Raw genomic sequence first — 11,905 nt, forward strand, 5'->3', positions numbered from 1 at the left:
TGGTTGCCTTGGAGAGTGGGTATCCAAGGGAATTTTCTGTGGGAGATGGAAACGTTCTATATGTTGTTGAGTGGTGTTACATGGGGGTATGTGAAAAACCACTGAATTGTACACTTAGGTTCTGTGCATTTCATTTTATATAAAATAATTTCCCATAAGTAAAAAACATAAAAAAGAAAACAAAAACATGAAAAAAGTTTTCCCATAAAAGTGTAGCAGTAATATTCAAAATATGTTATATATTACATTTATACAGAAATTTAAAATACTAAACATTAATACTTTCTAGCTAATGTTTTGTAAATCTAGGTGTTAGTAGAATAAAACAAGGAGCTTTATTGTAGTTTTCATATATCCATACTAGAGAAGAAGCCTTAGAGATTAGTCCAAGTAGTCAACGAATACTTTCAACTTCAACAATCATCTGGCAATTGTTCAATCTTCAGACAAAGTTCCGACTAGTACTTGTGAGAATAGCATTCTATCCAGCTTTCAAGGAACATGTCTTATACAATTAACAATTTCTCTGTAATAACATCCTAAATTCAAAGTTAGTTTTAAATTTTAAGTCTAGGGGCGCCTAGGTGGCTCAGTCGTTAAGCATCTGCCTTCGGCTCAGGTCATGATCCCAGGGTCCTGGGATTGAGTCCCACATCAGGCTCCCTGCTCTGCGGAAGCCTGCTTCTCCCTCTCCACTCCCCCTGCTTGTGTTCCCACTCTAGCTGTGTCTCTCTCTGTCAAATAAATAAAATCTTTTAAAAAAATAAAAATAAATAAATTTTAAGTCTAAACTTTAAAAAGGTTAGACTTTTCCTACATAACAAATATTAATGTAGTTGTGTTTAAAAAATTACAAACAGAATCTTGGTTTTTAAAAAAATCCTTTCTAAAGTAGGCTAATTTAATTAGTAACAAACCAGAAAATTAGGCCACTGATTTTTTTAAATTTATTTATTAGAGAGAGAGTGAGAGAGAGAGCGCAAGAGGGGGTAGGGTTAGAGGGAGAAGCAGACTCCCCGCTGAGCAGGGAGCCCGATGTGGGACTCGATCCCAGGACTCCGGGATCATGACCTGAGCTGAAGGCAGTCACTTAACCAACTGAGCCACCCAGGCGCCCAAGGCCACTGATTTTTAATGTATCTTTTAATTGGTATAGATTTTGTTATTGTGATCCATAAGGAATAATAGTTATTATCTTTCTAACATTGCAAATTGTTTTTAAAGTAATAATTAAGGTATCCAGACAGAGAAATAATGGGTGATTTATTTGAGGATGCAATGAATACTAGGTGGTGAAAATTCAAATTACAATGATAACATTAATATACTAAGAAGCATTATTTGTTTACTTGAATTTTGAAAGTGTTTAATCATATAGTGGCTGCTATTTATGCATGCCTTATTTTTATAAATAGCTTCCTGACCAAAAGTTATTTTCTTATACACAATGAACTTGTAATATTTGAAATTCACTGAGTTGAGGTTAACAATAATTTACACAACCTTCTATTTGTTCAAAGCCTTTTCTTTATATTCATATTGCACCATTTTTAAATTGAGTCTAAATGTAGCATTATTAATGAAATTTTGCTATCATTAAAAGTCATTTGTTTTACATGTCAGAGTTTTTACACCATTCATAAATGGTTTTCCCTGAAGCTTATAATCTCAGAGAAACAACAGGCACATTCCTGAAGCTTTCAAGTAATAGGTCACTATAGATAAAGAAATAAGAAGGCTCTTGCATGCACACACACACATCCTTAATTTACTTAAAAAGGAAAGTAAAAGAGAAAGAGAAAAAAAAATGGAGTGAAATGGGGGAGGAGGTTGATATGTAGAGGCTGTTATGAAAAGTACCAGCTACAGCTGCATAGGACAGGAATGGAAAATAGGGTAATAAGATATGCCCCAGTTCTTAAATAAGTTAATAAAAATGCTGCTTGAAGAACAGCTGTCTTTAGCTGGAGCTGGGATGAAGAAAGGAGTAATGCCTGGAGTCTACTTAATGAAAGGTATTAGAGCATCGAAGGGGTCAAGGAGAATTATGCATTCTTTACAAATTCATTTTTTACAAATGGAATTACACTTAAAAGGACTTTTAAATTTGTAATTTAGAATTTGATACTTAAGACAATTTCACAATGGCAAACATTACACCTTTGGAATTGATCCAGGATAAAAAATGCGATACGTGTCTAGGAACTCTAAAAATTTCCCAGAATGGCTTCAGTATTTTACATAGTATTTTTAGTATTATAGTATTTTTGGTATTATAGGTAAGCACATATCTGATGACAGAAATTGAGTTTTCCTGAATTTTAAATCCATATTTGGACAAAAATATGTATATAGTTACATCATAAATATATCTGCACAAATTAATGAGGAAATTCATAAAATGAACCTCAATCTCCCCACCCCATAACAATTCTATCGAGATATTGTGAAATAATGGAAGAAAACTATTCTAATACCAATAAATTCAAATGATTCATTGAATTTCTAAGGTAAGGGTAACTCTTTCTAGTAGAAAGAGTTCTGGATCAGTGGAAGTTCTGCCAATAATTAGTTATAGCTCACTTAGTAGACACTTAACCTGTGTGCTTCATTTCCCATGTCTGCCAAATGAAATGACTAAATGAGGTTATCTCTGAGGTCCAATGAAAATATAAAATTATGTGATTCTAAATTTTAAAAGCACAAGAAATAAATTTGTTTCATCATGGTATTCCCATAGTCCCTACCATACTACTTCATATGTATTAAATACAGTCATCTTGAGTAGATGGATAAAAAGGGTACCAGGTATGATATTAAACATCATGTTCAGAGTTTTTGCTGGAAGCATTTTTGTTGGAAGCATCTTTCCTGCATAACTAATTGGCTGTAAGACAATTCTGCCATAAAAGATAAAATCGTGAAAAATAAAAGAGGGATATTCATTAAAAAGGACACAATTAAACATTAAAAATGAATAACAAATTTTGAAAGACTTTATTGTGAAATACTAAATATTTGAATACATTCAAAATGTATAGTGCAGATTCATGGCAATACTGCACAAAGAGTGGATTTTATTTTTTTTATTGTACCTAAGCACTTATCAAAAGTTTTTCATTCATAATATCATATATGCTTTTGCTTGCTGATTCATCTTCATGTACAGCATCTCATTTTTTCTTTTTTTGCTAAAATTTCTTCCTTCACTAAAAGATATATCAATTTCCAAATACTGGGATGCATATTTGTAAGTGAGCTTTGTCTTGCATTGTGAAAACTTTCTACACCATTGTTTGCTGCATGTCCACTGATAGATGTTCCAAAGTTCTATGGGAAATGTGGGTTCAAAACTCTATGCCACTCTGCAGACCCTTATGGGAGCTGGCTAAGATTTATATCATTTATAGCATTTATATTATATCATTTATATATTAAAAATGGGAGTACTGTATCAATAGAGAAATGAAACCAAACTGTCAACCAGTTGATGAAACCATCTTTCAAACCAAACTGTCAACCCATTATATTTATCTTTTTCAGCAAAATTGCCTTACAGGGCGGAAATGATCTGATCGTGGTGAAAATGCTTGCAGCAAAGATGCTTACTTAGAACCATTAAACATATGAACTTCTGCTCTGGAGAAGATGGAGTAGATGTATTCTCCCTACTTCTTCCACTATCTGCAACTAAAACCATAGACATTAAATATAAAGACACTGAAAGGTGGAGAGAAGGCAGAGCAACTAGGGAAATCAGGACCCAAGAAAGAGCACACTGGTGAGTTCTCTGGGTTTTATTCTTGCCTCATATAGCCCCAAAGCCAGCAATCCAGAAATGTCAACTAGCTCAAGCCAAGAAAGCCCTAGTAAAAGTCTGCTCTCTCCAGCCCAAAAACAGTGTAGCCTAGGGAGACAAAACTTTTAGACAATAACAGCTCTACCCCAAAACCACAGAAGAAAACTGTGGCCCCACTCCCTCCCTAGTCTTCTACTCTCGGTACTGAGGCACCTCAACCATCTTTGATAGGGTGAGGTTGGAGAAGGCAAAATAAGAAGCTAGAACTTCTACCCTTTCCAGAAATAAGAAGACCCCTCCACCATGTCAGTGGACAACCATGTGGGGAGCAGTCATGAGGAACTCCTAGCCTTCCCAGCTAGGGCCAAGAGGCCTCCTCAGTGGAGGCCTAGTGGGCAGCCCTCTTTCCTGTGCCCATTCAGCATCCTTCCCTGGGGTGTCAGCGGAGGGTGAGGGGGAACCTGGATTTCTACTCCCACCTGCCAGTAATGGAGAAGTGCCCTCCCTTTCCCTACTAGAGTGGGTCACAGGAAATCATTACAGATGTAATGGCCTTAATAATTATAGGACTATTCACATACTAGGTGAGCTGTGGAAATTGCAGTTTTTGAACAAAGAGTTTGCTTCACCTAAGGTGCAAAATTTTTGTGTGTTAAACTGCTGGTATTATGTCCTTATTATCCTTTTGATGTTGGTAGTAGTGTCTAGAGTGGCTTCATTCCTAAGTATTGGTAATTTGTGTCTGCTTTGCCAGCCTTACTAGAGGTTTGTTAATTTTAACTTTTCAAAGAACCAGCTCTTTGTTTCACTGATTTTTCCTGTTGTTTTATGGGTTTTGATTTCACTGATTTCTGCTCTTATTTTTATTATTCTCTTCCTTCTTTCAGCATGTTTTGGGCTTTTCTTTTTCTAGACTGTAGTGGAGGGGAAGATGACCTTAGATTATTGTTTTGAGATGTTTCCTCTTTTCCAAGGAATACATTCAAAGCTATACACTTCCCTCTCTTCACTGCTTTAACTGTGTCCCACACATTTTGACATATTGTATTTTCATTTTATTTCAATTCAATATATTTTAGTTTACAATATTTCTTCATTTCTCTTGTGACTTCCTTTTTGACAAATGGATTATTTAGAAGTACCACTTTCTGCAACTGGTTTGATATCACATTTCAGTTCCAATTTTGCATCCTGAGAGCACTTAAACATAATTTTAAATCTCCCCAAAAAGAGATCTCCAGGCTCAGAGACTTTCACTGGAGAACTCAACCAAATATTTAAAGAAGAATTAGTACCAATTCTCTTCCAGAAATTAGAAGAGATTCATATTATGAAAGTAGTGTTATCCTAATATTGAAACTAGACAAAGACAGTGGGGGGGAGATCCCAAAAACTACAGACCAATATCCCTTATAAATATATAGATGCAAAAAGCCTTAACAAAATATTGGCAAATATAAATCAGTAATATATAAAAATAAATACACCACGATCAAGTGAAGTTGATTCCAAAGACCAAAGGCTTGTTCAATATTAGAAAATCAGTCAATCTAACCCACCGTATTAACAAGCTAACGAAGACAATCACATGAACATATCAATCACAAATGACAAAATTATAGAAGATGGAGAACAAATTAGTGGTTGTCAGAGGGTTAAGATGAGGGGAGGAGCAAGAGGGTGGACAAGACTTGGGTATGGCTGTGAAAAGGCAACATGAGGGATTATTCTCATGGAAATGTTGTCTATTTTGATTGCATTCACATAAATATGGTGGTTGTGATAATATACTAAAGTTTTACAAGATGTTACCATTGGGGGAAGCTGCCTAAAGGGAACACAGAATTTCTCTGAGTTATTTCTTATAACTGAATGTGAATCTACAATTATGTCAAAATAAGAAGTCTAATTAAAAAATATATTCCAGAAGCCACACCTTTCTTAGATATTTTACCATACAATTGTCTAAAAATAATTTTATAACCATAAGTTTCTACTTAAGGCTCCCAAAGTATGCATATTGAGTGTTTACTGTTTGCTTATCACTTTTCTAGGACTGTGTATTGATTGGTTGATTCATTCAAGCTTTCATAATATATTTGAGTATCACTGTATTCTAGACACATTTCTGAACATTGGAAATAACTGTGAACTACACAAAGAAAAATCCCTATCCTAATGGAACATGTGTTGTAACGAGGACAGATCCATAGACAATGCTATGTACAATACAGAAAAGTAAAGCAGATAAAGAGGACAGAAAATTCTAGCTGGGAGGAGGTTCAATTATAAATAAATCAGATCCTCTTTAAAGTGGTGGCATTTGAGGATACATTTTCAAAGGATAAAGGAGGAGACAAAACATAGCTAGGGGAAGAGAATGGTGGGTTAAAAAAGGACCCTATGGGCCTTGAAATGACTGTGGATTTTATTCTTTGTGACTTGGGAGGCTCAGTAACTATGTAATGAACAAATTCTTCTTCTAACAATTACTACAGTCTTTAGGACAATGGTCAAAAAACAATCACTATTTTTAGAGTTACTTATGCTGCTTCCTATTTTAAATTTAGCAGAGTTCTCATTTTTCCATATTATATTCAAACTTCTGCTACAAATATGCAAAATCAAGAGCAAAGTAAGGCCCACTTAAGTTTTTCAACCTCCCCTCCTACACTCTTTCCAATACTATGCACCCCACTCTAGTCAGGCTTCCACCTGAGCTTGACCTCCCCTTTTTTTTAAATGGTTTTATTTATTTATTTATTTAAGAGAGAGAGAGCGAGAGAGTGATAGAGATAGGGAGAGAGAGCACGAGCTGAGAGGAGAGGGAGAAGCAGGCTCCCACTGAGCAGGGAGCCCCATGCAGGGCTCAATTTCAGGACCCTGGGATCATGACATGAGCTGTAGGCAGACACTTAACTGCCCCTCAGCCTGACCCCATTTCTTTATCCCACTGTGTGTTTTCTCTTGGTGTATCCTGGAATTCATATTTACTTCCTTCTCTCTATTAATCTCACTACTTTTGTGAATAGTGATGGTGTCACAGGGTGGCTTACCATGAGTGCCTCAGAATACCCATAATCTTCAGTTCTCCCTACCATTCGTATAGATCAAATAAAATGAAGAATGTTCTTTGACATGTAGTATGACATTTTCTCATAGCACAATGAGGAATAACAAAAAAGGATTTTTCAAAAACTTGGCTATTTTATTGATCTGTATCAGATAATCTAAGTAGACACTAGTGTAACTGCCTATGAAATTCAGGGTTCAAGACCATATCATCATTTCCCACTAGGTTACTGAATCTAAGCTTCTTCTACAAACAAATTCTGAAGCTGCCAATGAGCAACATCTAATTCATATTCCATTTCTTCAGGATAGCTTTCAATAAAATCTATTTCTAATCTTCAATATTGCCTTCAATAAAATCATTTCCTATTTGATTTAATCTTCAATCCACACAATTGATTAACATATTAATACAGTTTTATATTTAATTGCTTTATATGTATTGGATATGTCTTTACAATAATGGTGGAGTTATTTGGATGCACACAGCAGAGATCACTGATGCTATTTGGGATTCAAACTTGAATCTTGAACCGCAAACATAGAGCCTGCAAATAGTAAGCATTAAATAAGTATATCTTGGTCAAATTTCCACACTACAAGTGTAAAAGATACTTTTCACCTGAAGTTCACTCTTAAGAGAAGTATTATGTTTAATACTTAAGTCTGTATGAGGGATATTTTGTAATAAAACACTTGAATTTCAATTAGAGTAGCAATGCTAATAGCTATTTCTTTCTGATCTGTGACAGGCAACTATAATGGCTTTTATGCTTTCAGCAATTATTGACTGGTAAGTAGAATGTGTCAATTCACTTGCTTAAGAACAAACAGGATCATGTAATTTACCTACATGCTTGACTTCTCAACTGATGTGATGGATAAGGAGAAAAATGTCAGAGGGATGCAGACAAAGGAAAAAGTGAACTTCTGAATTATTGCATTAATTTGCAACCCTGAGAAAAACTTTTACCACCCACATTCAGTCTATTAAATGGTATTAGAGAATGGTATCCATTCTTATAAGTCATATAAATATTTTATTTTTTAAAAAAGCTGGTAAATGGAAATCAAATTTAGTTGTAATCACAGTTTGCCCAGTAATCTATGCACTGCTCAGAGAGGTCCACAAAATAGGGATTCAAATAAAATGCATGACAGATAAATTTCTTAAATAATTCTTAGGGGAATTGTGGTCAGGACTTTGCAGAAGAGGATTGAGAGTAAAATATATATTAATATAGATAATTTATTAAAATATATAAATGGATAAATATTATATATAATTCTATTAATATATATTATATATAATTCTATTAATATATATAATATATATTATATATAATGTTATACATATTATATATTAAAAATATACAAATACATGTATACTAATAGTTTGCCATATATGGTTTTTTCAAATAACCAAGAGTAGAAGAAAAAAGAAAAACAGGGAAATGGAACACATTCTAATTCAACCACACTGTACCATTAATACATTTGTTAGCTCAGTGGATTTCCAGTGGGTCCCTACAGGTGCCTGCCTGACATCTTCTGTTGGACAAAAACAAATGAAGAAATCACTGCTGAAAATAACACTCCTAAAAACCACAATGTGTATTTTACTTTCCCTCAATTAAGTTTTCGGCATCCAAGGGATATAGCTAATTTTTCTCTCTTGATTCTAAATTACTGAACTTGGAAGAATTTCGAAAAAATCCAAACTATAAAATTATCTTCAAGGAAAAAAATGTTTTAAAAACTCAATATTAAGTTACCACATTTACTAAGATTTGAAAATATTATGGATAAGTACATGCATTTTGAGCTAATACGAGATTCTAAAAGTTCAGTCCTGTGTGCACATGAACTTGCTATAATATTTTTATTGGTACATATGATACACTTTGACATAAAATACTGTTAAAAGTACCAAGGTTTGGGGCCTTCATCTGTATTTGCCCTATTCCAACATGTTTGACTGTGACAATGGAACCAGCTTAGACACCAAACACTAATCTTCTCATAAATTCAGTCGTCATGATGCATGTTTAACTGTGTCCAGATATGACCGAGTTTACACTGAGAAAAATACCCAATAATCCCTGGAAGGAATGTTAAGGTCAGACACCAGGCAGTGAGAGAGTGAGCCAAATTTGATTTTACTTTATGTCAAAAATAAGTACAGAGTCAGTGACTCAGAGCTGACTATACACCATGACTAATCTTAGACCACTATAAATTAGAAGTTTGCGGCAGCTATAAAACTGTTTCCATTCTGAACAATGAATCTCCAGTTCTTACTAATATCTAATCAACAAACAGTTCATGTGAACCTAAATAAAAGCAAAGTATTTACCTAACAAATACTGTAATCAGAAATAGAACTATATCCTAGACCTGAAACTTAATTTTAAAGATGAAAAAATTACTTAACTATTTTTGAAGTACTAATTACTACTTATGTTTCATGTGAATGACTCTCCTTAATTAAAAATACTCCTATATTTGCATGGGAGAAAATATCTATAATTTTGCCTGGTGGAAATATAGAAATAATATTTTGCAATGGAATAAAAACCTTTATGGAAAATTATAAATTTAATAAGAAAACAATTCATTTCTTTCTCCTAAAAACATGTGAGTACCTGTAATTCCCAGGGTATTTGCTAGGAACTGTGAGTAAAACAAAAACAAATTAGACATAGACCCCACAAGGAAAAAGTTTACAATGGAATAGAGTGCATCTCTAATTTCAGCATTGTCCTACCCACATAATCTTATTTAAATGCAGACTTATCTGTGATCACCAAGACAGCATGGTATTGGCACAAAAACAGACACATAGATCAATGGAACAGAATAGAGAGCCCAGATATGGAACCTCAACTCTATGGTCAACTAATCTTCAACAAAGCAGGAAAAAATATCCAATGGAAAAAAGACAGTCTCTTCAATAAATGGTGCTGGGAAAATTGGACAGAAAAATTCAGAAGAATGAAACTCAACCATTTGCTTACACCATACACAAAGATAAACTCTAAATGGATGAAAGACCTCAATGAGAGACAAGAATCCATCAAAGTCCTAGAGGAGAACATAGGCAGTAACCTCTTTGACATTGGCCACAGCAACTTCTTTCAAGACATGTCTCCAAAGGCAAGGGAAACAAAAGTGAAAATGAATTTTTGGGACTTCAACAAGATAAAAAGCTTCTGCACAGCAAAGGAAACAGTCAACAAAACAAAGAGGCAACCCACAGAATGGGAGAAGATATTTGCAAATGACATTATAGAAAAAGGGCTGATATCCAAGATATATAAAGAACTTCTCAAACTCAACACCCAAAAAACAAATAATCAAGTCAAAAAATGGGCAGATGACATGAACAGGCAGTTCTCCAAAGAAGACATACAAATGGCTAACAGACACATGAAAAAATGTTCATCGTCATTAGCCATCAGGGAAATTCAAATCAAAACCATATTGAGATACCACCTTACACCAGTTAGAATGGCAAAAATTGACAAGGCAAGAAACAACAAATGTTGGAGAGGTTGTGGAGAAAGGGGAACCCTCTTACACTGTTGGTGGGAATGCAAAGTGGTCAGCCACTTTGGAAAACAGTGTGGAGGTTCCTCAAAAAGTTAAAAATAGAGCTACCTTATGACCCAGCAATTGCACTACTGGGTATTTACCCCAAAGATACAGATGTAGTAAAAAGAAGGGCCACCTGCACCCCAATGTTCATAGCAGCAATGTCTGCAATAGCCAAACTGTGGAAAGAGCTGAGATGCCCTTCAACAGACGAATGGATAAAGAAGATGTGGTCCATATATACAATGGAATATTACTCAGCTATCAGAAAGGATGAATACCCAACTTTTACATCAACATGGATGGGACTGGAGGAGATTATGCTAAGTGAAATAAATCAAGTAGAGAAAGTCAATTATCATATGGTTTTACTTACTTGTGGAACATAAGGAATAGCATGGAGGACATTATGAGAAGGAAGGGAAAAAATGAAGGGGAGGAAACCAGAGGGGGGAGATGAACCATGAGAGACTATGGACTCCTGGAAATAAACTGAGCATTTTAGAGGGGAAAGGGGTGAGGGGATGGTTTAGCTCGGTGATAGGTATTAGGGAGGGCACATATGCATGGAGCACCATGCATGGAGCAGTGGGTGTTATATGCAAACAATGAATCATAGAACACTACATCAAAAACTAATGATGACTGTATGGTGACTAACATAACATAATAAAAAATATATTTTTAAATAAATAAATAAATGCAGACTTGTTGTGAGTCTTACTTTCCAAATTCTGATTCCATAGGTCTAGAGTAGGGCCTCAGGGATATACATTCTGATGCAGGGATTAGAAGTCTCAACTTCAAAAAGCATTTTTCTTCAGTATTGAGTACATAACACACAGTACCATATCTGCCTAATTCATCGATTTAGAGTCCCTTCAACTTTCAGTCATGTAGTCTTTTAACCCTGAGTTAAGATCAAATTCAAATACTTATTTTTTTTATTTTTTACAAAGACCTGTACCTTACATTCAGGTGTCTCTGTATCAAATGCATATTACTGTTTTGATTATGTGTCTCAGTTCTACTAACTGAACTTCTGCTTTGTTCCTGTGATGAAGCACTCACCTTGAGTACCAATGGACTTAGTAATGAGTCTTCTGCCTCATTTTCAGTCTTGAACCTCTCATTTATCTCAGAATTATTGTCCTATTTTTTTTTCCAGTTCTCTGAGGCTCAGCTCCTGTACAATGATCAAGACTATTGTACCTGATGCTAGACCATCGGCCAGGATTTGAACATATTTCCTTCTGCTGCCCATTTACTAGGGAAATACCTATTACTCCTTTCTGGACGTCTCTGACACTGCCTGTCCTCACTGCTACATATTACCAACCATCAAAGTTCATGGGTAATCTACTCCAGTATTTCCTCAAATTTACAGAGCATCAGATCACCTAGAGAGATGCTTAAAAGTACAGATTCTTGGGCATCACC

The 11,905-nt window shown here is 34.9% G+C and overlaps 1 protein-coding gene and 1 long non-coding RNA gene across 2 annotated transcripts in view; one reads left to right on the forward strand and one right to left on the reverse strand.

Moving 5' to 3' along the window:
• Positions 1 to 11,905, forward strand: part of LOC135364405 (uncharacterized) — a 155,452-nt gene that overhangs the window by 141,457 nt on the left and 2,090 nt on the right. The window contains exons 4-5 of the long non-coding RNA XR_010411426.1: positions 3,544 to 3,781; positions 11,634 to 11,819. This is a non-coding gene — a long non-coding RNA (uncharacterized LOC135364405). The remainder of the gene's footprint in view (positions 1 to 3,543; positions 3,782 to 11,633; positions 11,820 to 11,905) is intronic.
• PTPRQ (protein tyrosine phosphatase receptor type Q) overlaps positions 1 to 11,905 on the reverse strand; it is a 200,457-nt gene that overhangs the window by 109,502 nt on the left and 79,050 nt on the right. The gene's annotated exons all lie outside the window — the stretch shown is intronic.

The sequence above is a fragment of the Mirounga angustirostris genome, unplaced genomic scaffold (assembly GCF_029215605.1).
Source record: "Mirounga angustirostris isolate CCGP_5_RB_7025 unplaced genomic scaffold, mMirAng1.0.hap1 SCAF_5, whole genome shotgun sequence".
Taxonomy (NCBI): domain Eukaryota; kingdom Metazoa; phylum Chordata; class Mammalia; order Carnivora; family Phocidae; genus Mirounga; species Mirounga angustirostris.